The 26,954-nt window shown below is 40.5% G+C and overlaps 1 long non-coding RNA gene across 2 annotated transcripts in view; it reads left to right on the top strand.

Moving 5' to 3' along the window:
* The window catches only part of LOC120371374, a 57,615-nt gene that overhangs the window by 14,781 nt on the left and 15,880 nt on the right, over positions 1 to 26,954 (top strand). The window contains exons 2-4 of one of the 2 annotated variants that reach the window (XR_005584313.1): positions 1,198 to 1,240; positions 11,288 to 11,486; positions 25,180 to 25,299. This is a non-coding gene — a long non-coding RNA (uncharacterized LOC120371374). Of the gene's footprint in view, positions 1 to 1,197; positions 1,241 to 11,287; positions 11,487 to 25,179; positions 25,300 to 26,954 lie in introns of those variants that run through there. The other variant, XR_005584312.1, reaches the window with a different exon arrangement.

Genomic DNA, 26,954 nt, shown 5'->3' with positions numbered 1-26,954 from the left:
GCCAGAGAAAGAGACGATGTTCCCCACCTCCAGGGCTGCGACTGCTGGGGAGAGACCCCCATCCTTTCCAGCCTCAGCTCTGTGTCTGCTGTGGTGAGAAAGAGACCCCCCACCTTCCCAGCCCCAGCTCAGGGGCTGCTGCAGTGGGGGAAAGAGGGCATATCCATCGCATTAGAAAGATAAGACTACTTTTATTTGTAGAACAAAAAATGTTAATTATTATTAAAGGGTTTTTTGTATATAGCGCTTTTATCCAAAGCGCTTTAAAATAGTTATCTCAGAGATCGGCAACCTTTGGCACGCAGTTCGCCAGGGTAAGCATCCAGGCCAATGAGGGTGGCAGGAAGCGGTGAATCGTGGCCAGTAGGAGCCGCGATCGGCTGAACCTGCGGATGCAGCAGGTAAACAAACTGGCCTGGCCTGCCAGAGTGCTTACCCTGGTGAGCCGTGTGCCAAAGGTTGCCGATCCTTGAGTTAGCTAATGGTACAAACAACATTTGGAAAGATAATTAAGTGGTTCACCGAGCCCCTCAGCAATTTTCAAGTGGTCCACGAAAAAAAGTTTGACAATCACTGGCCTACCATATTTGTGGTGGCTGGCACCCCGGAGTGCACTAGCAGCAAACAGTGTCTGCTCCAATAAGCAACAGGGTGTGCAGTTATTTTTGTTAAACATTTATATTACAATAGGACCAAGAAGCACCAGTCAAGATCAGGACCATATGTTGAGGCACTGTCCAAGCCCTGAAGTGATTGCTGTCTAATTTAAGGTTTAATAAGATAGCAAAAAATAGGAGAAAAAAGGAGAAAAGTAACATCAATAATAATTCATGAGTATATAGGCTAGCTACTTAGCGCACAGCTGGATGGTTACAATTTCATATGCCGGTGTTGTGTGTCAGTCAGTGATCATCAACTGGGTCTAATTGTATTTCTCTGAAATGGACAGTTGTCATTTTTCCCTAATGTGTCTGTGGTGGCAATATTTACCTGGAGAGAAAATACAAACTGTAAGATAGCACAGAAAAGTTCATTTTGAGCAAGTGAATTAATGCAAACCAAAATTTCAATAGTTGATGCTGTTTTATGAATAAAGCTATCTAAGTATATAAATATTAAATAGAAACATTTTAATAGAAACATTTAAATATTTAATATGCCATTAAATCTTATTAATGTTATGTTTTTATTTTTCAGATTAAAAATTCACAAACTTTCTCATCTCTTTCATCCTGATAAGGTAATGTATTTATCTTAATTATTTGTTAGATATTATTATAAACATTTTGTGAATATTTAATATTTAAAATAAAATAGATATATTTTCCTCCTTTCTATTATGGCTGTGTAGTGATAGCATTAGTATTTAAGTAGGTATTTTATTTACTAGTTAATGCAATTTTGCTACATAGACCAAATATAGTTAATTACTGATTGTATAGAAACGTGGTTGCACGCACTTTGGTAACTCTATAGCAGTTTTTAGCTGAGGATCTCAAAGCACTTTACAAGCATTAATAACTCGTGCTATAAGAGCTCTGAGTTAACTCAAAACTAGTTTCATTTTGCAGATAGCTAAACTGAGTTCTAGGGCAAGATCTTGAAAACTGAGTGAGCATATGTTTTAAAATGAAGCTTGTAAAGTAGGAACTCTAGAGTGTTTAAATTAGAAGTAGAATCCTATGGTTCTACAAGTGTAATTTACATTGGAAGTACAGTAGTTTTCATCGTGTGTGTGTGTGTGGCTAGCTAGCTAGATTGAAAGGGAAGAGAGTTCATATAGGAGTTTCATAGAGACAGCAGGATGCATGCAGTACTACACAATTTAAAAAAACAGGGTATATCTGCAAAACCATCTGAATTTTCCAAACATGCCTGGACTCTGATGCCACTTTCTTGCCTACAGGTGGCTGGCCATCTAACTGATGCCATGTGTTGTGTGCTTTAGTCCAACGTGTTATGGCTTTATTCATGCAACTAGCCTTCTGATTTTAGCCTATTCCCTCACAGTCAAATAGACATGACAGTGTAATGCAGGGCTCTGCTCTTGGCCGCTTCCTTGTAGGGACTGCCTATCTTCTTTCTTCTGCAGTTTGCACATGTGGGCTGCTCCATGGCCATAACCTTGGATGTTATGTTCCAGGTGATAAGCCCTCGCCCATGTTGCATGTGCAGTATACAGCACTATATAAATGATGAAACTACACATATGTAGCATTATTCTTTGCTGCATAGATGTGTGTGTTCTTTAATTCAAGACCCAATTGCAATAACAGGTAGAGATACAGATACCGTGGGAACTTGAACCCTACAGTGTCCTGATGTGTGTGCATATGTGTGGTTTTTAAACACTATAATTTATTGAATGTCCTTCTCTTGACCACCTTCATGCGCGCACACACTCTCTTCTGGAAGATGCTCACATGCTATAGTTATTGGCATGGTATAGAGAACTTGAATAAAGTAGGATAGATAGAATGGTATGCAATTACAGTATCACATTTTCCATTCATTAAGGTTAATTTTTGCACCAAATGGTCGGGTTATTTTCTTGTAGTAAAAGAAAAATTGTAAAATATTTAAAAATTGTGAAAAACAAGAGACTGGGAGATGTAACTGAACCTCCCTCTCACTCTTTGGAAATACAGTCGAACCCATTTATCTCGACCTCGGTTAACTTGCCAATCGTATTAAGTCGACGTTTTAGAAGTGGAACCGCCAAACTCCCTCTTTGTCTTATCGGTTTCTCATCGGTTATGTCGATTCTTTAATCTCGCCGAACCCTAATATCTCGAGCACAGAAGAGCGCCGAATTTGCCACTTACCGGTAAACTACTAACTCCAGCGGCGGCCCTGCCCGGCTCCTGCCGCATCCCTTCCCGGCCACGCGACTCCTGCCCTAGCCCCGCGTCCCCAGCCGTGCGACTCCTGCCCTGGCCCCGCGTCCCCGGCCTCCCGGCTCCGCCCGCTTCCCCGGCCGCCCGGCTCTCCGCGTCCCGACCCCCCGGCTCCCCAGCCCCAGCCGCCCAGCTCCCCGCGTCCCCAGCCGCCCGCTCACCGGCCGCCCAGCCCTCGTCCCCAGCTGCCGGCCCCGGCCCGGCTCCCGCATCCCGACCCACCGTGTCCCCAGCCGCCCGCTCCCGCGTCCCCGCCGCCCGGCTCCCGCGTCCCCAGCCGCCCGCCTGCCCGTCCGCCCGGCCCGCCGCGGTCCCGCCCGGCCCGCTTCCCCGGTCCCGCCCGCCCGCCCGGCCCGCATACCCGGTCCCGCCGCCTGCCGCCCGCCCGGCCCGCATACCGGTCCCGCTTCGCCTGTCATCCGCCTGCCCGCCCCGCTTCCCCGGCCGCCCGCTTCCCGGCTCCCCAGCCCCCCGTCCCCCGCCCCGCGGTTCCCCGCGTACCCGCCCGCCCGGCCCGCTTCCCGGTCCCCGCCGCGCCCGCCCGTCCGCCCGGCCCGCTTCCCTGGTCCCCGTCCGCCCGGCCCCGCATACCCGGTCCCCGCTTCGCTGTCCGCCCGCCCGGCCCCTCTTACCTGGTCCCCGCTTCGCCTGCCGCCCGCCCGGCCCCGCTTACCCGCTCATCTCGATCATCGGTTATCTCGACGCTTTTTGGCAAACCCCTAGGCCGGCGACATAACAGGGTTCAACTGTAGAAAGATATTACAGCTAAACAAAGGGGGCTTGATATCTATATTTTTTCTTCCCATGGTATGTAGTTAAGCAGCATTTTTTAAAGTTAAATGGAATGCCTTAAATGTTCATCTTGCCACCAGCACCAGAGTTTATTAATGTATAAAGGTTACATTAAAAATAAATACAAACTAATGCACAAACTCATTCTGGCAAGAATACGTCAACATTGTAATGTCAAATGTTAACAGGGCACACACAGGAAAGCAACCAAGTAAGTAAACATTGATTGAAAAATTATCCTTATTTGTGAGAAATCCTGTTAATAAAGAAACCTAATGAGTGACATTTGCATCCAAAAATTTTCAAGGCGACTTATTGAGCTAAAGGAGAATTTACTTTAACTGCCAGTTAAATACTACTGATTTCCTCCTCCAAGCATCCAATCATTGTCCTTGAAATTATAGCATGCAGCTCCCATAGCTTTTTCATCTCAATGAACCCTTACTCCTCTACTATACCATTAGCTGAATTGATTTTACTATTTGTTCTCCAAACTTTCCTCCTAGGATTGATCCTAGGATGAAGTCCTGAGTGGAAGTTCAGAACTGTTGAGGTGGTTCAAAATTTGCTTTTTTGATGGGCTTAAGATTTCTGCATCTCCTCTGTTTTTGAATGACTAGTTGTTCAAATAACCACACAGAAAGGTGTTAAAATATATGCTCATCCATATGTCCCTAGAGGAAAGAGACTAAGGTCTTGTACATGCTCAATGTGCTATTTTCAAGTCTCCAGAACTTTGATATTTCTAAGTGTGCACGTTCCTTCTTCAGTGTTACGTATGAAATGCATACTAATCATGGAAGTGTTTTTTAAACTTACTACTTCCAGAATGCATATGTGCACTATTTAATTTTAATACTAACTTTATGCTTGGATTCTCAGTTGAAGAATCCATTCCTGCTCCCTCTGAAGCCAGTGGAAGTAGAATTTGAGTCAGAAAAGTTAAGAATATTATTGCAACAGGGCATGAAGGTGAACAGTGTTTGCCAATAAGATTTCCAAACTATGAATTGCTTATATTCTGTTGGAATGGTTTCAAGGTTTCTCCTTTCATCAAGTGTAAAGTCACTTTTAGAATTCATTTATGTGTACAGAGTACACCATTTCCCTCCATTCACATACATATACAGTGCCAGAGAAGTAGTTTGATGCCCTTCACAAGAACCAGACTTGATCCACAATGTCTGGAATGTTATTAAAGTAGCCACTATGGGAATGTTAGTTACGGAAGTGCACATTGGTATGGAAACTAGATTTTAAAGACACTTTAGAGACTCAAACCTATTCCCATAGGAATTTTGTCATTGACTTCAATGGGATGAGGATCAGGCATTATTTATTATAAAACTGTTAACTAGAGATGGTCAATTTTTCTTGATTAAACAGCTTTTTATTGGAATATGTAATTTCATTGAACCATTTTGTGGGAGCTTTTCAATTTTTACTAAATTTTCAATGGGAGAATGTTGAAATGAATTGATTCAGCTTTCTTGTTTCTTTTTAATGTTGTAACATTTCATTTTACTAAAGTAAAAAATTTTGTTTTAACTTTCTCATTTCAACTGATTTAATTTAGATTTTACAATATTTTAAATCTTATATGATATATTTAACATTATAATATTTTACATTATCAAAGCAAACATTTTTCTCTTATCAAAATGAAACATTTTGACATTATCAAAACAAAATATTACTAAGCTTCTGAATAAAAATATTTGAGAATTTCCATTTCACTGAATTTTTTGTCATTTCAACTTTATTTTCCAATTCAGAATAGAAACAAATTTCAAAATGTCAGAATTTCCCATGGAACAGAAATTTTGTTTTACAATCAGCACTACTAAAAACCTGCTTGTGCTTGTTGCTTCATTTTTTCATTAGTGAATAGGGTGGTCTATCTATCAGTATGCAGTTTGTTTTTCTTTTTAGACAAAATGATTGTTGCTCACAGAATAAAAACATGCCAGATTTCAAGCTTGAAAATGGAACTGACTTTTGATGAGGGCAAAAAGTCCATTAAATCCAACAGGTTTTTCCTTTCTCTTTCTAATTAAAATACATTTAACCAACTTGACAAAAAATACTCTAAGATCAAGATAAAATATGGATTTGTCAAGCTGAATAAAATATTGTTGAAGTTGCAGCTCTGTAAGGACATTGGTTTTGTATGGAAATTCCATTGTAAGCTGACACTATCACTGGCATTCTATAGCTCACACATGATCAGATTCTGATATCTGTTAGACTAGTGAAAATTCACAGCAAGCCCACTACAAGCAGTACAATCAGACCCACTAGTATAAATGAGAGGAGAATTTGGTCACTGTAGATAGCCTAGGTATAAATAGAGATTAGAAAGATGATCTGCCAAGTGGTAATCATTGGGCCAAATCCTGAAGTCCTTATTCATATAAAACTCCAGTTGATTGCAATGAATTTTACCAGAATAAAAAGTGAATTAAAACTAAAATAAATATCTTCAGGATCCAGCCTATTGTAAACACATCCTTTTCATGGTTTTTGATGGCAAGTCTGAATTAAGTGCTAGGACACATTTTCCTGATCAGATATTAAAAACCATCGTCTGGAAAGTATTTGGGAGCCTTACTGAGAAGCATGAATTTGAACATAAGGCAATTTGTCTGCTGCAAAATGAGAAATCATAATGTTCTTGCTACTCAACCAAGCTTATTTCACAGCCTGATTTATTATGGCACAGAGTTGATGACCAGTTTGATGCAGAAAGCAAACATAAATGGAGAAGAAAACATGAGACAGCAAGCCACTGAAGTGAATAAATCTTGTGAGAAAGTTTTAGCACAGTAGTTAATTTAAAAAATTTGCCTAAACCTTTGCTATGTTGAACACATTTTATGCTTATTATAGCACCTGTTATTACTCAAATCCAATCTTGGTTTTCTTTTACTTACTGATTCATGACGCTTTTAAAAAGCAAGATCTGCAGCACAGAAGCCTTGGAAGAGAGGAGAGTACAGAGAGGATGAACCTTTCTCCAAGATGTTCAGAAAATGTGTAAGATCCCTAACTCAGCTTCTCCTAAAAACAAAAATCTCCAAACAGATGGTTGAAGAATTGGTAGCTGACAAGACTGTTGGGCAATCAACAATAGAAACTAATTACCATATAATCCTACTAATGGTACCTAAGCAGATACTTTTTGACACAACATAAGTTCTTTGACTGGCTAAGTATCTTCTCTTCAGTGAGCAAAGTTAAAAGGCATAATTAGTAAAATACTTCAAGAAGAAAACATCAAATCGCTTCAAAAGAGGCTGTTTTAAGAATAGTTATCAGACAACTTCCATAGTTAACTTTGTTGGCAAAAGGAAAAGTAGCATTCCAAAAAGTTCTCCCTGTTGACAAAGTATCAAGTGGTCATAGAGACTAGGGACTAAATCATACCTGCCTGTAAAAAATCTGCAAGAGGGATTGAGTAAAGTAACTTTTCTGCTGAATTCTCCTATCAGAAGGGAGGTTGACATCCCTTCCTACTGGCCGCAGGGCATGAGCCTCCAATTGCAGCTTGGCCAGGGCAGGCTTTGCCTTTTCAGACTAGAAATAAGACATGCATTGTTAACAATGAGTATAATCAACAACTGGAACAATTTATCAAGGGTTGTGGTGGATTCTCCATAACTGAAAATTTGAAAATCAAGAATGTATGTTTTTCTAAAAGATATGCTCAAGATCAAACAGGAATTATTTGGGGGAAATTCTGTGGTCTGTGATATACAGAAAGTCAGATTAAATGATCACAGTGGTCCCTTCTGGCCTTGGAATCTATGAACTTCACAGATGTTCCAAATTCTACAATATTTTCACATATATCTTTGAACATTCTCTTGAGCTACGACTATACCAAAATGGCATAGCTTCCCAGGGGCTTCTTGCACAAAACCCCTTTCCCACAGGTGGAGATTTTACAGCACGGAGGAGTTTTTTACAGTCATGGTGGGTGGCAAGGCTAATGAGGAAATTCTCCTGGATTTTCCAGGAAATGTTACTGTGGAAAATGGCTCTTCTCCAACTTCTCCTCACTCCTTGACCAACCATAAGCATGAAAACACATCATACGGAGTCAGAGGGGAGTCACAGTTGCTCCCACTGCTATAATTTTGGCCAATATAATGGATTTTCCACACTCATTTTATCCACAGCAAAAAAGAGAAAAGATGACATAGACCTCAAAGTCATTTGACAAGATGTGTTACTTTTAAGTTGGTTTTCTGGGAAGTACTAGTAATTTTGCTGCCTTAAAAAAGTCCTAAATTAAAATATGATTACAGAAAAAAATCAGATTTAATTAGATTATTAAACTGCAATTTGAGATTTGTAATCTTTTATATTTGTAAGGCAAATATATTACCTACTTTATCAATGTTTGTACTACAATATAAATTATAGCCCATAAAAATAGTTTGTATAGATGTGTGAGAAATACTGAAATGAGTTTTTGCTTTATTAGATGGTACAAATACTATGAGTGATTGATTTTTTTAAAATCAGTTTTTGTATTTCGACAAGTCAGAGATTATGAACAAAACTTTTCAATTTAGTTACTGTGGTGTCACTCACGTAATCGATAAAATATTGTGTTTTACTTAGATCTTTATTATGGACTACATCTCTTTAGTTAGTTTTTGTTTTATGGAAGAGAAAAAAGAAAAAGGAGATGGTTCATTTTCTTCTGCTTCAATGGGTGCAGTAGAAATAGAACCTGCTATAGAATGTTAATAATGGCACAAGAATCCCATTTGCTAGAAAAACCTTTGTTTCTTGCTGAGATTTTTAGAAGGCTGCCAGAGACCCATTATGTTCTAGTGACTGGAGGAACATTTTTACTTGATTACAGTAGTTTAAAGCAATGAAGTAGATGGTATTTTGTGTTTATTTCACCCTTTGCACCTGAACAAAAGAATCTGGCTGTACTAGGGTAGCAAGAACACTACTTAGACTTGCAGAAGCAGCATGCAGTTATTGAATAGTCCTGGTGTAAAAGGTAATGGTATCAAGAGACACTTTACTTTCTGCTGCTAACAGATTCACCTGCAGTACTGCAAATCAAAATTTTCATGTGTAGCACAGAAAATCACAATATGAAACTGGCATGGTGAGAAGTATATTGCCGAAGCAGTTCCCAGGAATGAGAAAAAAGATAATGGGGGAAATTTCACTATTTACATTTTTTAAAATTTGCAGCTTTCATGATGTAAATTAAAAGTACTACACAAAGGACCCGATCCTGCGAGCTGCTGAACCCCCAAAGCTCACATTAAACTCCATGGTCTGGATCAGGCTGCTATACATTTTACGGTTCCTTAGTTAATTGTCAATCAGCCTAGGTGTGGGCAATAAGCATAACTGATTCCATGTTTGTCTGCACTGAAGAAACCTAGGAATTATATACAGTATGGGTGGGGTGATCAAAACCCTTCACCATTGACTTAGCTCAATGAAGTCAGTTAACAGAGTTAGGCCATGGGTGAGTGCTTTTGAAAATCCCATCTTACCTCTCCCCATTGCCAACTACTGCAGTGCTAGAGAATAATGCCAAATACCTGGCTTGCTTAATTTTAACTGGCACGGGGAATGAAGGAGGACAGACTCTCAAATGGCTGGTCCCTGTAATCCTTTCAGTTTATGATGAAAAGTAATCAGCTGACAAGGCACAAGTTTGTCAGCCCTGATACTTATCCTTTTCTCCATTTCCTGCTTTTAAAAAAATCCACTTTTTCCCTTTGTTGGAGCTTGAAGATTGCTGAAATAATAATAATTTGAGCCTAATTGCATCCTCTTCAATAAATGCTTTGTGAAGGAATAGCCATTATCAAATTCAATAGAGTGACATGGTTTTACTGGGCAATTTTATTTTATTTGCTTCCAGAATATCTGGTGATTTAATTATAACAGGTGTGATCAACTGCTTTTTATATTTACATCCATTCTAGAATAAGTCTGTATGATCTGTCAGTTTGGCATAACCTCTTGTGCACTTGACAGGGGCTAATAAGATGTCATTAAGTGGGTGGTTCACAGTGAGGCTTGCAGATTTGTATATCTCAGGCCAGAATTTGTCTGGCTTTTCTATTGACAAGCAGATCCCTCACTCATGCTTTAAAACTGACAGATTTTTGGAAGGAAGAAATATAGAGCAGAGTTTGGAATTTAAGCCTTTACTACCCTCTGTAGTTTAAAATATTCACTATCAATAATAAGTAAAGATCTAAGAAAAAACATAGATAATTTGACATCTGAAGTAGAAAACACAGCTTTAGGAAATTTATGACCCTGCTGGTACTTATGCTTATGCTGTGTGTCAAATAAGTTAAAACTGAATCAATATTTATGGAATGCTATGTATTTGCTAGGGGAAAAAAATCATACCAGTGAGCTGACAAGAATCAGTGGAAGAGTTAAACATTCAGCTTCATTTTAGTTGAAATAAGCTAGTTTACTTCCATAAATGAGAAATGGAAACGTTTTCCATGCAGGCTATTAACAATGTGCACTTAGTGCTTGTGCACCCTGACACTAACAAAAATACGTGTTTGTGTGAAGTATAGGAACTAGCTGATAGCTCATAAAATACACAAACTCTTTAGTTTTCTTGAGTTTTATAGGTCCATGACCTATTGCCCTCTCATGTGTCACTGGACACTAACACAAAACACCTCAAGTTCCTAGAGAAAGCTAAGACATTTCTTTATAAAGCAAGGGAAAGTTTTTACTTTTATAGCAAATGACTGATGTTGCTATTTTCTTTTCCATATAATCAATGTTGTTGCCATGAAGTGACAACTGATCACTGAACATCTCACAGCACACTGCATTTTGAGTCCTTTAGACCAGAAAGCTGATGGGTGCTGTGTCAAGTTTATCGATAAAGAGTATACAACTTTTAAAATATTAGACAGATTTTGCAGAGGTTGAAGTTGTTTGTTGTTTTTTTAAAGAAAGTCAGAATATATCAGTGGCTAAATATCAGCCATTCAGTGGATAGGCTGACACAGATTCTATTTGGTGTAATAGCAAAGGAATTACCTTTGGATCAATTTTCTTTGTTCCTAAGATTTGATGATGGAGAAGACACTGTAAAGACGAATGCCTGGAAATATAAGTAGTCTGATAAGGAATGGAAGATGCTGGATTTTTGCTGCAGTGAAGAATACACATCACAGAACAACACAGAGTGAATCTAGATAATCTGATTGGTCAGGTTTATCAGAGAGCAGATAAAGGTGTAGCAAACATGCCGGTGTCTAGAGCTTAATCATTTGAGATGCTTCACCCCTCCTCTAATCACTTATGTGTATTCTCATGTAGTGAATTCTAATCACTACATCTGCTCCATTCCTGAATCCCACATTATTACTGATAGCGTAAAATCAACCTCTTTATACTAAGACAGCCCCAAAGGGGGCCATTAGTACAGAGGATAAGCTGTTTTGGATCTATGCGTAAAAAGATGGGCTTAAAGGCACAATACAAATCACCATCTCATCAAAGTTCCAGGCTAGACACTGGATCATTCATATGACTGGCTTTGACTTCTTTATTATTATTCTTTTCAACAGTGTATTAGACTCCCTCATGACTAGAAGAAATAGCAAGTAAGTTCAGGATTCTCCCACTGACATATTGGATAATTAATGGAGACTCAAAGGCACCAGTAAAGTTTACAAGGCTATTTGTGAGGCCTCAGAAATCAGCTACAAGAAAAACCTTCCAAGCTACTGAGGGAAAGATGGAACTTATGTCAAGAGTCCTACACAAGTAAGTACAAAATGGCAAGTTTCTCTTAAAAATACCACTGAAAACTAGTCCCCAGTGTTTCAGCAGAAGCAACTGATTTTCAGCTAAGTTGAAATGCAGTATCTATTTTAAATGCTTCTTTTTAATTGTTTGTAACAAATTCCTTTTTAGTTGAAGTTTTGTATGCTAGGTCACAGTCCATGGGTGGAAAATTTTGCAAAGTTTCAGGAAAATCTCTCCAGACATTTTTGTGTTCTCTGTGTGTATTCTAAATATACTTGCATCTTTGGTCAAGCTATGATCTTACATGCAGTGGTGTTCATACAAGACTTTGACGCTTACAATGGTGACATGATCAAGGGCACGTAGGTGGAACAAGGGAGTGACATTTACATTTGGAGCTAGTAAAAATAATTTAAGTTGAACAGTTTTCCATTGGAAAATGCTGAGTAGACAAACTTGAATGGATGCAATGGGAATACACGGATTCCATCAACACTTTCAGTGTAATCATAGAAGGCTGGTCTGTCTGCCTAGTTTCCTGCCAGCTCATCTGCCAGGCTGCCCACCTGCAGATGGAGAGGCAGGCAGGTAGCCTAATTAGCCTGCTGCCCTCTCCTCTCTTGCCTGGCTGGTTCGTTGCTTGACAGATCCCTCACTGGCTTGTTGAGTCACTGGCTGCATAGTAAGACAGCTAGCTTGCCATTGGACAGCTCCCTGGCTGCTTGAACAGCTTGCTGGCTGGCAGGCAGGTTACCCTACTGCCTGGTCACCCGGCTGTCCAGCTATCTTGCTGCCGACCAGCCTCCCAGTTGTCCAGATGGCTGATGGTCCGGTAGCCTGCCCAGCTGTCTGGCCAGAGGGCATCAAAATGGATTGTTTTATTTCACTGAAAATTCTGCAGTGATGCTGATTCATTATGATGCAACAACCTAAAATTTCCCTTGAAAAGGAAGTTCCCTTTTCTGGCCAGCTCTGTTATACACTTTAGAATTGCTTTTTTCTTGCATTTGTTTATTTTCATACTGTCCGTGTTGCCTGCACATTTGCATCTTACTGTCTTCACAACTCTCTAGCAATGGGAGGAGCAGTGCAACCTGGGTAGGCAACTTTGAAGAGCAGCCCATTCCCTACTGGGAAGCACTCACTTTGCCTATCCACAGACTTCCCAGATCAGCTGTCCCAAGTGGTCTCCTGCTCCCATTGCCTTTTGGAACATAGCAGGAGCTTATGCAGCAACAGTGACCTGGCCACAGCTGGACCAATCATAAAATAATCGCTGTCAATTTGTGCATTTTTAATATTGTTGGAAACAGCAAAACTCAGAATATGTCAAATTCTGCCACCTATTAAATGATGGAAGCTGCTGGTGTTGTCCACAACCTTGTCCTTTGATCATATCCTATTATCCTTGTAATTAAATTCAAAATATTCAGGGTTATGGTTTTCAGAGGAAGGAAACACGCACACATACACACACACGTGTGCGCGCACACACACCCACCCTAAATACAGGTGTCCTGACCATTCTCTCCTCCTCAACTCTCAGGCCACAATCCCCACCTCCTGCCTAGTAAACACTCTCAAATAATGAGAAATTTGCCAGTTCTCAACTGGACTAAAATTCCCCAAGACTGGCCAGTGTTATAGGGGCTATTTAGAAAATAGTTGCTGGTACCACAAACTTAAAGGACAAGCTTGGAGGCAGACACTGAACCACTATAGCATCCTAGTCCTGCGTACAAATAAGGTTCCTATGTGGGTTGTTCCTAATTTTGGTGCAAAACATGGGTAAGTAGTAAGAATATTTACAGCTCTAGAATACGCCTTTCACAGAAGGTAATTTATCCTCCACAAGAAATCTAAGGGACTAGTTGGGTGAGCTTTTCCTATTTGTGTTAATGACTGTAATGTCTTTTGCTTTGTTGAAACACCTTTTCCTTTTATGTGGCTTGCAGTACAAACACATAGGGCTCAGTCCTACTTACTGCAGGCAGCTGGTGCAGTGGGGAAGTACTGACATGTTGCTAGTCAAACTTCCAGTACCAGAGGCATCCTGCTATTGCAAGGCAGTGCTGCTTGTAGCAGGACACTACTAGAATACACTGCTAAGTGTCATTTACTGATCCTCTGCCTAGGAGCAGTTTACATGTTGGTACTGTTGCCTTCTAGCACATACTTGTAATGGTAGCAGACACATTGGCTATCCTGGGACATAGTCTCCTATTCTTGATTACTATCCATTGTGTGTTATATTATATAAATACCTATATACCTTCCTCTACGCCATTTTACCTTCTTGTGGGCAGGCTTCTTTTTTTTGTCTCCACATGTACACATATCTCCAAGTTCCATCTTCCAACTTGTGACTTACTGTGCTAAGGAGAAACAGTAATTGTGAAATAGAAAGAACTACCACAATTCCTGAGCTTACACCGCTGAACAATGGTGCATTTGGTACTGTAGATCAGTGTTTACCAAACTTGGGATACCGCTTGTGTAGAGTAAGCCCGTGGCGGGCCGGGCCGGTTTGTTTACCTGCCGTGTCCGCAGGTTTGGCCGATCGTGGCTCCCACTGCTGCTCCAGGCCAATGGGAGCTCCTGGAAGCAGCGCGGGTTGAGGGACGTACTGGCTTCCAGCAGCTCCCATTGGCCTGGAGCAGCGAACCGCGGCCAGTGAAAGCCATGATCGGCTGAACCTGCGGATGCAGCAGGTAAACAAACCGGCGCAGCCCGCCAGGGGCTTTCCCTGAACAAACAGCGCCCCAGTTTGGGAAACACTGCTGTAGATAATAGGTTTCGTTCTGAAATAAAGACCTAAATATCATAAACTCAAGCTCTAGTGGTTCTGTACTCTGGCAAGGAGAGGGAAGGATCAATTTAAATCTCACTTTTCTCAAATAGATGTATTTGAACTAGTTTCTCTTCTTAAAGTTTCCACATTAACCTGTCTGTTGACCATTTGTGGGTGCCTTGGAAGTGGTTCAACACTTTGCCGTAGATTTGCTGTATGTAGATTCAGCTGAGTATGGCCATCTCCAAACTTTTTTAATGGCAATTCTGAAGAACTTTATATTTTTCAAGCAAGAAGAGGTGAAGAATAATGATCTCACCAATATGACATTGTTTGCAAAGTTCAGCTGGTGGAAAAGGAACACTGTGGAGATTGATAGGTATAAAATGTTGACACCTTCCAAGTCAACATAATGCTTACAATGTAAAATTTTCTCTCTGTGTGCCCACAGGATATAGAGAGATGCTTGTTAAATTTCAATTTCAGAAATGAACTATTTGATTCCAGCTTCCAAGTGGTTATTTTTAGTTTAAAATAAATTAACCAAAATATTTTTTTGAACTGTGAAAACACCTTGACAGTGCATCTGCCTTAAACTTTTCTGATTGCATGATTTTACAGTGGCCAAGTAGACTGTTATTTTGATGTTGCAAGCTTCATTTTCACATCTTGCTGATAGCGCCAAAAGCAGATTAACTGAAACTAGTGTAGGAAGGATTATTTTACATTTCCTTGCACCAGTCTCTCCTTATATTGTTGGCAGGGTTGTGGGGAAGGCGAGGTTTTCACTCTGTGGGAGGCAGTCAGTGTTGTTACCTCTCTTCTCTCAGAGTTTTCAATTCCCATCATCATGGATGTTGCAGCTTGCTAAAGTGATGTGTTGAATCAACACATCCCTTTAACTGCCTTAGTCATGCCCCCTACTAGTTTGGCACCAGTCAGTTTTTTGAACTGTGATGATCCCCTGGAATTTACTCTTGGCAGCCTTTGTGCTATGGGCCTCTATGGCTTTATACCAAGTGTCTCTGGACATTGAAGCCCATGTGGACCCAGAACTGGATTTCACTTACAGTTTTTCCTGGGAACTCTGACTGACTACTTTCCAAAATATACTGCAGGCAATACTGCAGCAACACACACAAAGCAGGATTTGATGAACTCTGAATTTCTATAAGGCTGGTGCACTTAAATTAGTCAAGCTTCTCTGGGTTTATTCATAATAAAAAACCTGATTTGGGGAGTTTTAGTAGCAGAGTGTGCAGAGGAATAGCTTGCTGTAATTCACTACATGTTTTTGGTGGATTCCATTAGAAAGAGGCGAAGGAATGATAAAAAATGTAACTCATATTTCCTTTAAGAATTTGACATTGATTCAAATTCAGACTCTATCCCACCCCGCCACACACAGTGTTTTTAATGAGATTAGCTATGGGGTAATATCAATTGTTAATGGGTGCTAGCCCAGAATCCTAGGGAGAGGTGGGCTTCAGGGTCCCAGCTCCAGCCTGAGCTGCAACTTCAAAGTACAGTAGCACCTCAGAGTTACAAATACCAGAGTTATGAACTTACCATTTGGAACCGGAAGTATGCAATCAGGCAGCAGCGGAGACAAAAAAAAAAAAAGCAAATACAGTACAGTATTGTGTTAAATGTAAACTACTAAATAAAAGAAAAGTTTTAATAAAAGATTTGATAAGGTAAAGAAACTTTCTGTGCTTGTTTCATTTTAATTAAGATGGTTAAAAGTAGCATTTTTCTTCTGCATAGTAAAGTTTCAAAGCTGTATTAAGTCAATGTTCAGTTGTAAACTTTTGAAAGAACAACCATTACATTTTGTTCAGAGTTACAAACATTTCAGAGTTATGAACAACCTCCATTCCAGAGGTGTTTGTAACTCTGTGGTTCTACTGTACAACTACCTGCTATTTCATCAAGAAGCTTTGAAGCTCAGTGCCTTGGCCATAACAATGGGACATTTATGTGTAAAACTTGGGGAAATCCATTGAAATCAATGGAATTTCTTTGTCTTCACATCAAGATAATTTCTTCCATGACAGGGACTATGTCTTCCTGTGTGTTTGTGTGGACAGTACCTATCACACTCTAGTTGCTTCTGGCATACAAATGTAACTGAGCAGAATTTAGCTCATAGTTCTTACAGAATATTCTGTATGCTAATTGGATGCACATATTAACAAGTGGGTACATTGCTCATACACTTTGCTCAGCAAGTGAATAGATCAAACTTTTTTGTGGCCTCCACCATGTTCCATTACTCTTGTACTATTACTGGAGCACTTAGGAGACTCAGTCATCGATCCGGATCCAATTGTGCTAGGCAGTGTTTCTCAAACTGGTGCCGCCGCTTGTGTAGGGAAAGCCCCTGGTGGGCCGGGCTGGTTTGTTTACCTGCCCCGTCCTCAGGTCCGGCCGTGTTTCACTGCTCCGGGCCAATGGGGGCTGCTGGAAGTGGCGTAGGCTGAGGGATATACTGGCTGCCGGTTCTAGCAGCTCCCATTGAGCTGCAGTGGCAAACCGTGGCCAGTGGGAGCAGCAATCGGCCAGACCTGCAGATGGGGCAGATAAACACAATTTATCAAAAGGTGGCATGTGAGGTCTCTAGAAAGAGCCAGTAGCCCACTGGTCATCATAATCACTGCAAAATGTATGTATGGATAATATTGAAGGAATTACATATCTTCACTGAACATTATGTTCTTAAGGTATGTGAATTAAGGCAGGTTACCAGAAGGTGATAAACATGGTCCTGTCAGGCAGTAGGGAAGAGATGCTTATCTCGCTTTGGATGGTCTTATATGTATTGTGTATTGTACTCCTTCACAGTGGCAGCCTACCTACAGTCTGAGCCAAATGCTCTTGAGATTGTAAAATCAACAAGAAAGAGGCATCCAGTAAAAAGTAACAAGTGGTGTGTGACCTGTTTATGAGTGAAAGTTAGGGTTTGGGGGGGCATAACTGAGGTACCAAGAGACACCCAAAATCTTTCACCAAGGAGGCAAGATGACAACATGACTTGTCACATGAATTGAAGATCACAGCAAAGCCTGGCTGAAAAGCACTGAAAGGACTGTGGGGTGCACTTCGCTATACAAGAGATGAAAGTAACTAGTTAAATAAGTCTAGGTTCTAGAAAGCGTGTTATGATTTTATTTTATATATAACCATTTGTTTCCAATATTTCTACTTGCTATCATTTGAATCTCTACACTTTCCTAAATAACCTTTTCTTGTTTTCACTATAAACATATCTAAGTGCTGTGTCTTAAGCGTAGCAGTGATCTAAGGTGTAACTGGTAAGCTGGGGTGGGGTACTCTTGTTTTGGGAGCTTCGAATCTGTGAATTCTGTGACTGTCCAGTGGACCAGGAACTGACACATGGCAGGCACATATAAGGCTTTCCTATGCTAAGGGCAGGTGGTAACATGGTGCCTTGCAATCCTGGATGCCCCTGGAAACTGTCACGATCCCTGGACACCATTGTCATGGCACTAAAGTTTTTTTAGCTTCCTGTTGTGAGATTTCTCATCCTGTGTTTGACACCTGAGGCTGTTTCTGTGCTTGCCTGCAGCCATGCAGGTGTGTGAACTACTGGGAATTCTGATAGTGGTTTTCCCCTTGTTCCTATACAAAAGTGACCTGGACCTGTGCAGACTGCTGCTGCAGAGGTTGAATGATGGAAAGCCCTGTAGCTCCTGACAAACTGTGATGTTAGGGTTCCTAGTTTGAGATGAGAGGTCCCCACCAGGAGGCATAATTATGAGTGTGCTTGCTTCTCACTCCTCCTCCAGACCGTGTAAGGAGCAAGTAATCAAGGACTATGTAAGAAGCAAATAACTGTGCTTGACTTCCAGGGTTTTAGGCAGCAAGAACTAGTTGGAGCAGTCCACTGGCTCACATTTAGACATATAGCCTGCTGAGATCTCCCTCCCTGGTGTAGTATGACATTTGGATCAGCCTGGAGACATATCACTATCCTCATCTTGATTTACCAGAAGCCTGTATTCTACTGCTCCCTCTGCTGGAATATCCAACAATGCGTGGCCACTGCAGTCTGAAGCCTTGATGCAATGTGCTCCCCAGAAATGGGGGATGCTGCTGTTCACTAACATGTCTATGCTTGTGTCAGCTTCTGCACTCCGTAGTCCAGTCCAGCATTACCTCACAGGTGAGAGGAGGACAATCCACTTGGGCTACAGGGACCTAGGGTATGTTTAAATTATCCTTGCTTGACTGGACATATGGATTTACCCTAAGAACTTCCCTGTCTTATTTCTATTTGCACTCTCTTGAGCATGGACCCAAGAAAATCAAATAGGAAACAATTCTGCAACTTTTGTTACAAATCCTGTTTGATGGAAAGGGGCTAGTTTCCTTTATTGGGCATAAAAGCACATAGTTCTTCAATGAAAACAGCGCACTTTTGAGGGAAAACTTCGTGCATTTTGTACATTTCTGACAAATCTAGAACAATTTTTTATTAGAAAATGAAAAGCAGACACATTTCTAGTGTTTTCAGTTTCGTTTAAAAAATCTCACACAACACGTGGGCATTAGAGCACTTTCTAATAATACATCTGTTGCTGTTTCCTTTGAGAGTAAGTTGTGCAGTTCTGTATTCAAGCATTTGCCAAAATCACTCATTCTGCAAGCTAATTGCCAACAGAAGTTATTATGCTTGATGAATGACTAAAGAATGAGTGAGTAAATAAGTAGTCCCTCAAGGTCTTGTAGACTGAGTGTCCCTGGTTACTGCAGAGGGAAAAATCCAGCTGTGGATGCCTCATCCTGCATGCAGTACTCCCACCAAGGGCAGTGAAATTACTTGAGTGAGTCAGGATGAATGAAGTCAATGAAAAGATCCCCATAGACTTCAATGGGAGATCAGGCCTCTGTCACATAAGGGTTGTAGGATTAACCCCTTGGCTGTTATTGTCATGCCACTTTTTCCTCTTCCCTCATGCCCTGTTTTTAAGAAGACCCCTTGTCCTTAGAACCATGTAAAAACCAAATACAAACTGAAGAAAAACAACGAGGAGTTTGATGGCACCTTAAAGACTAACACATTTATGTCTGTAGCTGTAATTTTCACTCCATTCATCTGAAGAAGTGGGTTTTTTCCGCATGAAAGCTTATGCCCAAACAAATCTGTTAGTCTTTAAGGTGCCACCGGACTCCTCATTGTTTTTGTGGATACAGACTAACATGGCTACCCCTCTAAAACTGAAGAAAGTACAATAAAGCCAAAATACCATTACCCAGCTCTTACAATATTTTCCTATATTGCTTCTGCAGTAGCATGGTATTTTCAGTGTCTCTATTATCAGTTGTGCTTCTGACATTGTCTCCTCCAATATTTTACCAGCTGTTTTCAATATCCTGTAACTCATCCTCCTTTCTATCTCTATCCTCATTTCTCTCAGCATTTCATTGCCCATCTTCCTGTGGCCCCAATGCAATAATTGGGTTTGTGATGCTGGTAAGCCAAGTGCCAGCTCTGATCAAGGCTGCAGGCATCAGCTAAGAACTGACAAACACAGAGCTGGAAGCCAGACCTACTCACTTGTGTTAGAGTAGTTCAAAGTAGATGTTAAAATGTGTAAGAATGTATTTAGAGTTTAAACGCCATGAACACCTGGTCAGATGTTGGAAGCATTGTTTTCACTTATCTGCACCCAGTTATAATGTAAAAGCAAACATTTGCATTGTATATACCCCTGTAACTAAGGAACCCATCAAACAAGAAAGAAGCCTTGTGTTTTGCAAATGAAGAATTTTAACAGGAAAGTGCTAATTTCTGCACATGGAAAGCTAATGGTCATTGTGTATGAAATCAAAGTTCAAAGTCTCTAAGTGCATTACTCTCTCCCCATCATAAAAGAAAGGACGTGAGGACTGTCTGATCAGCTTGGTTTCTGTGAGAAGAAGCTATAAATATGGACACAAGGAAAAATGCTTAATCTGTGGACTGTTTGGAGCCTAGCATGGCAGAATAACCGAAAAAGAAGACGGAGCTCCCCAAATTTACTCTGGGTAGCTCTAAAGACTTTTTGGAAAACTGGCAGATAACTACACCAGGGTTTCTCAAACAGGGATCTCCGCTTGTGTAGGGAAAGCCCCTGGCGGGCCGGGCTGGTGTGTTTACCTGCCCCGTCCGCAGGTCCGGCCAATCGCGGCTCCCACTTTTGAAATTATAGACTGAGACTCACCTGTACACATATTTTTACCTGCTTTAACCTCGCAATAGCTTGCATTCCTTTTTCTTAGCTAATAATCTTTAGTTTACTATGGAATTCGCTACCAGTATTGTCTTTGGTGAGAGATGTAGGTTGCAAATCCACCTGGGTGAGTGACTGGTCTCTTGGGACTGGGTGTAACCTGAATATTTTGTGATTTTTTGGTATAAGTGGTGACTTATCACATAGTCCAGCTTGCCTGAGTGGCAAGATAGACTGGAGTGTCTAAGGGGACTGTCTATGATTCCATTATAAGGTTACTGTAGTACTTTGGGAGTTCACATTTGTTACTGGCTTGGTGAAACCTAATTACAGAACATACCACCAGTTGGAGTCTCTGCTCTGAGGTTGGAAGTCTCGGTTCTGAGCCACTCTAGACAGTGTGACAGGCTTATACATTCTTCAATCCATTTTCAAACATATCTGCCATCTTATTTATATTTTTGATCATACCATTCATCTCCTCCTGTATTTTCATTCTACAATATAACTTCAGTGTCGCAGCGTCCTTTCTCCTCCAGTGTTTATACTATCAACCTTCTCCCCACATATTTGCCCCCTGACTTTTCACCTGAACTGCACATTACCCTCTCCCCACCTCCCTGTATTACTTTGCTGGATGGTCCCTCAATCATAATGTTCTAGCTCCTTTTCTGAAAACTGTCTTTTCCAAGCTCCATAGATTGATACTTTTTGGCCCCCTTTGCTCTCCACGCTTTCCCCCCAGTACTGTCTTTCACTAGAGATGATGTTATCCTACTGCTTTCCCCTTTTAGTCTATTTCACATGTTCTCTGGATTCTCATTTTTCATCTTTAGCTGTCTCCTAATTACATTTTCTAATACTTTCTGCGCTAAGTACTGTGCACATTATAATTCTACTGTACCTTTCCACATTCTGTTCTGTACATCTCCACTTCTCCTCCCCATAGTCAGATCCTCATAGATACCATCTTGATGAATAAATTATCAAGATTGTTCTACAAGAAATCTGCCATGTGGTATGTGACCTCTTTTAAATCTGGGAGTTAGTTATGAATCCCATATTAGAACTACATGAGCTGTTCTTATGCAGTTGTGTGTCAAGCTATTGTAGCAGCCAGTTCATCTGAATATGCACCATCTTTCTTTTGTTTTCTTTCCCTTCTTTTCTTCATCATTTTTAGGACAAAATAAAGTAGGAATAGGAGGTATGCACAAAATAAAAATTGATCCAAACCTTCACTCAAAACTCAAACTGAACCACAGCAAATCTTGTATGAGATATAAAATTAAAGCTATATCTATCTATCTATATATATATATGATGTATATATTTTTTTCTTCTAATCCTCGACTGTCTCAAGTTTGGTCAAGAATCAGAGTGATCCATGTATCACTAAGCGGGTTATACATGTTTGCTGGCCCAAATAGAAGGCAGAGAGTATAGGAAATCTCACAAGATTCTCTCATAAGAAACTTACACCAGTTTTACAAGTTATTACAGATCAAATAAGCATCCATACTTTTTGGTTCTTATCAAAACTGAACTGCAAGACTTCCTGAGGTGCATCCATCAACAGCTAAACAGAAACCCTAATTCCAATGTAGTGAACATTCAAGGAAAACATTCAGTTTAGTGCCTTTCTTTTTCACTGTTATGGCCCTAGTGTAATCTCAGACTTCTAAAATGTACCTTAACAGTAAGAAGCATTAACAAGTGACAAAGAGTGAAAGCACAGGGATGAGAATAGGGGGGAAATAGCCCTTTTCAGCTATCCAGCTTCTCAGGTCTTCAGTACAGCCAAGAACTTATTGCTGAGGCTCTTAAAGGAGGAAAAAAGAAACCATGCAGCAAAAAATTTGCGGCATAGCTTTCCCTAACCTCTATAGAGAAAGGACACCTCTTGCTGTTATTTCAGTCGGTATGTGTGAAATCTACCCCTGACAAAGTGAAACCTTGAGATAGACAAGGTGAGTGAAGTAATTGGACCAACTTCCGTTGATGAAAGAGACAAGCTTTTGAGCTCCACAGATCTGACCTGAAGGAGAGCACTGTGGTGCTCAAAAGCTGGATTTAAAAAAAAAATAAAAGAACATCTGTAACATTGCTATATCATGTCTGTATGTGTACAGTAATGTAATGAACAAGAAAGGGTTTAGTGCATTCAGTGATGAAAGCATCTTATCAGTAACTGTTCAATCTCTTTCTAATTCACCAGCATTTATTAAGGAGTATACTGCTCTATAACCACAATCAATGCAGTCCAAGCAAACTTCATACACACAATTTTACTTTACTTGTCACAGGGTTTTTGTGTGATTTGACATAATTACAAATTATGTACTACTGATCAAATATAGAAGGCACCCAGAACAAGGGGATCTGCTATGTAGTTTAAAGCATCTCACTTAAGTCCCCTAAGTCATTTTCTATTTTATTTTTCCCGTAACACCATCACATGAGTCCAACCAACCCTGCCATAAGTAATTAACTAGAACAATGCCATCATCTCTAATTTCAAGTGAGGTAAGAAGCAGTGGCCCCTTTAAATTCAAGTCCATATTCTAAAGAGTCACTAAGTAATTTTGCCATATGTAGAGTAAACTACTATGGCAGTTTACTCACCAATTACCAGAGCAACTCACTTTCTTGCCATGAGAACAGCTTGGAAAAAAAAGAGCAGAAACATGAACTGTTGGCCTGATTCACATATAAACCTAAAATTTGGATTGATGCAAAGCAGTAGTGAGGTGGGATGAGGGGAGTTCGCCTCAATTTTCAGAGCCAGAAATTGCTGAGAACTCCAGCTGTAGGCATACAACTGTATTTTCATTTCCAGTTTTAACACAGTACATATCTACCGGTCCCATAATGCACAGTACTACATCTAAAGCTTGATAGAACACCCTGTGTTCTCTCTCTAGATTAAAATGCTTACTACAAAGATTTCTGTTCATGTCTGTATATCAGACACAGCTCTCCAGTAGATTGATGACCTGAAGAGTGTACCTTTGAGCTTTGGCTACGAACAAGGGTGAACCAATTAGGGCAACATAAGAGAACACAAACATTGACAAATTGGAGAAATGGTCTGAGGTAAACAGGATGAAGTTTAATAAAGACAAATGCAAAGTGCTCCACTTAGGAAGGAAAAATCAGTTTCACACATACAAAATGGGAAGAGACTGTCTAGGAAGGAGTACGGCAGAAAGGGATCTAGGGGTTATAGTGGACCACAAGCTAAATATGAGTCAACAGTGTGTTGCTGTTGCAAAAAAAGCAAACATGATTCTGGGATGCATTAACAGGTGCATTGTGAGCAAGACATGAGAAGTCATTCTTCTGCTCTACTCTGCACTGGTTAGGCCTCAACTGGAGTATTGTGTCCAGCTCTGGGCACTGCAGTTCAAGAAAGATGTGGAGAAATTGGAGAGGGTCCAGAGAAGAGCAACAAGAACGATTAAAGGTTTAGAGAACATGACCTATGAAGGAAGGCTGAAAGAACTGGGTTTGTTTAGTCTGGAAAAGAGAAGATTGAGAGGGGACATGATAGCAGTTTTCGGGTATCTAAAAGGAGGAGGGAGAAAACTTGTTCATCTTAGCCTCTAAGGATAGAACAAGAAGCAATGGGCTTAAACTGCAGCAAGGGAGGTTTAGGTTGGACATTAGGAAAAAGTTCCTAACTGTCAGGGTAGAATAGATTGCCTAGGGAGGTTGTGAAATCTCCATCTCTGGAGATATTTAAGAGAAGGTAAGATAAATGTCTATCAGGGATGGTCTAGACAGTATTTGGTCCTGCCATGAAGGCAGGGGACTGGACTCAATGACCTCTTGAGGTCCCTTCCAGTCCTAGAATCTATGAATCTATGAATCTATTTGACTCTGAAATGATTTAGGCAGTGTGAAATATTTCCAAAATGAACACAAACCTGACCCAGTCTTTGTCTCACCACCCAAATGGAGAGTCGTGGGCTTATGGGCCCTCTCTGCTAGGGTGTTCATGGTGCCTGTGTACTATCGTAATAGGCACATTACAAATTAAATAGATGGCTATCTATTATTCCCAGGTCACAGAAGCCTTAAGGTGGAAATGCACAATTACTTTTACCCAAATAGCTATAACTGTACCCCTGCCCCAATAATGACCTCTCTGTATTAGCCTTATTACCAAGGTCATGCAGCTTCAAATGATCAGTGTTCTCTAGAATTAACATCAGCGTATATACTCTTTTCCATGATATACAGCAGTGTTTCTCAAACTGGGTCACTTAATTATCTCAATACCGCTCTAAAATTAGTAAGAGACACTACTCACCAACTCCAGCTAGAGTAAAGCAAATTGGGCATATCTCGGCCAAGTCATTTTGAAGACAGAAAAAGCTGCCAAAAACAAAGCCCTATCTTAACTTTGATAGCCATACCTCCTATATCTCTTGTCTGATTTTCCCCAGACTTTGTAGGAAAATGTTATCCTTGTATGCCATCTGAAATGTGGAATAGTAGGCAAATTCATTCACTTTTGAGATACTTCAGAGGGTGAGTACCTGTGCATGTGTGTAAGTGCAAGTCAGACTTATTATGGACAGCATATTTTCATGTTGGACAATCTGTGCCTTTATATGTTTAAAGATTACATATGATTATGAACTGAATAACTTACAGAAATGTTTTGAATTTTTTTCAGGGAAAAAAGAAGTTGTTTTGGAGGTTGGGAAAAAAATCAGAATTCTGCCAAAGGATGTTTGATCCCTCGCTAGATAATGGTTGCTGAGACTTTGTGGGAGAGTTTGGTAGGAAAATGGGGAATCCTGGATGTTACATTTGGACTCCAGAGGGCCCCCAAAACATGGAATGTATAAATATTTCATTGCATGTCATGTCTGTCATTTTGATTGCTTAATGAAGCCCTACAGAGATTCTAAAAAAGGTGTAACTCAACAATATTTAGATACATACATTAGTAAGCAGTATATAAGATTTTAGGTTAAAGCAAATGCAGTTTTCTAGCAGATGATAATACAATTTGCACATAATTTTCATCCAAAATTCATAAGGCTTTTTAAAAGCATTAACTATTCCTACACCCAAGATAGACAAATCAAGGTAGAGGAATATTGAGTGACTTGGCCAAAGCTACAGTGAGCTAGTGTCTGAGAGAGGATTAGAATACAAGGATCCTGACCTCCATCCTCTGCTTTAACCAGCAGCGTATATACTCTTTTCCATGATATACAGCAGTGTTTCTCAAACTGGGGTCACCGCTTGTGTAGGGAAAGCCCCTGGCGAGCTGGGCCAGTTTGTTTACCTGCCCTGTCCACAGATCCAGCTGATCGTGGCTCCCACTGGCCGCAGTTCGCTGCTGCAAGCCAATGGGAGCTGCTGGAAGCGGTGGCCAGTGGGAGCTGTGAACCGCGGCCAGTGGGAGCCGCGATCGGCTTGACCTGTGGACGGGGCAGGTAAACAAAGTGGCCTGGCCCTACACAAGCAGCAACCCGAGTTTGAAAAACACTGTTGTATGGCTATATCCTTGCCCTCTGCCCAGAGATTCTGTTTCTCCATCTAAAGCTGCCTGAGGGCAGGATTTTTTTCAGTTCAGGAACCATCTCTGTGGAACTTCCTTCCTATGGATGTCTGATGAATAAATCTGCAGCTGTAATCAAAGCTTTCTGCAAGTAAGGCCTTTCAGTTCATATCAGTTCATTCCTGTCCTTTTCCCCTCTTCTGTCCATTAATTGTTTTAGATTATTTTCTTTGCCCATGTTGCTTGAATGACTTATTTTTCTTGTCTGCTGAATCTAGTATTTTAATTTTGTACAGAAGCTCATTTTTTGGGTGATGGATGCTTTAGAAAATAAAACAACAGAGGGAGCTATGTCAAGGTAGAGGTTTTTTACTTGGCTTCTGCTGCTACACGATGTACAAAAATGCATAGTCAGAAGTTTTACTTTATACACAAAAGTGCCCTGGAGAAACAGAGGTTACAGGCTAAGATGAAGATTTGTTTTGCTTAACATTATTAAATCTTCCTCCTCATATTTGTGCTACCTATTGCCATTTTATTTTGTGGCAATAGCTTCATACCATAGGTTAACAAAGTTGACAACTGGCAATACTTAAAGGGGGCATTAAGGTAATGCATTTAAAACATCAGTGGTTTACAGCCCAAAATTGATCATCCCAAGCCATTTAAGTAAGAGGGATCAATATAATCAGCTCTGCCTCTTTAAGTGAAAATAAATGCTTTAATAGACATAGGCATAGACACTGGCTGTAGATTATAATTAGATTCAGGATTTACTTGCTTACATATTGCAGAGAGGTCCCTTTAAATACCCTGGTAACCAGCCACAATTATTAATGTTGCTTGATTTTCTAGCATTACAAATATTTGAATGGATGCACAGGCACTGAAAGCCTTGATGAAAATACCAGTTAAGAATCTAGACTAGGGATAAGATT

Source organism: Mauremys reevesii, linkage group 9 (genome assembly GCF_016161935.1).
Source record: "Mauremys reevesii isolate NIE-2019 linkage group 9, ASM1616193v1, whole genome shotgun sequence".
Taxonomy (NCBI): domain Eukaryota; kingdom Metazoa; phylum Chordata; order Testudines; family Geoemydidae; genus Mauremys; species Mauremys reevesii.
This window is presented reverse-complemented; position numbering and strand designations above follow the sequence as displayed.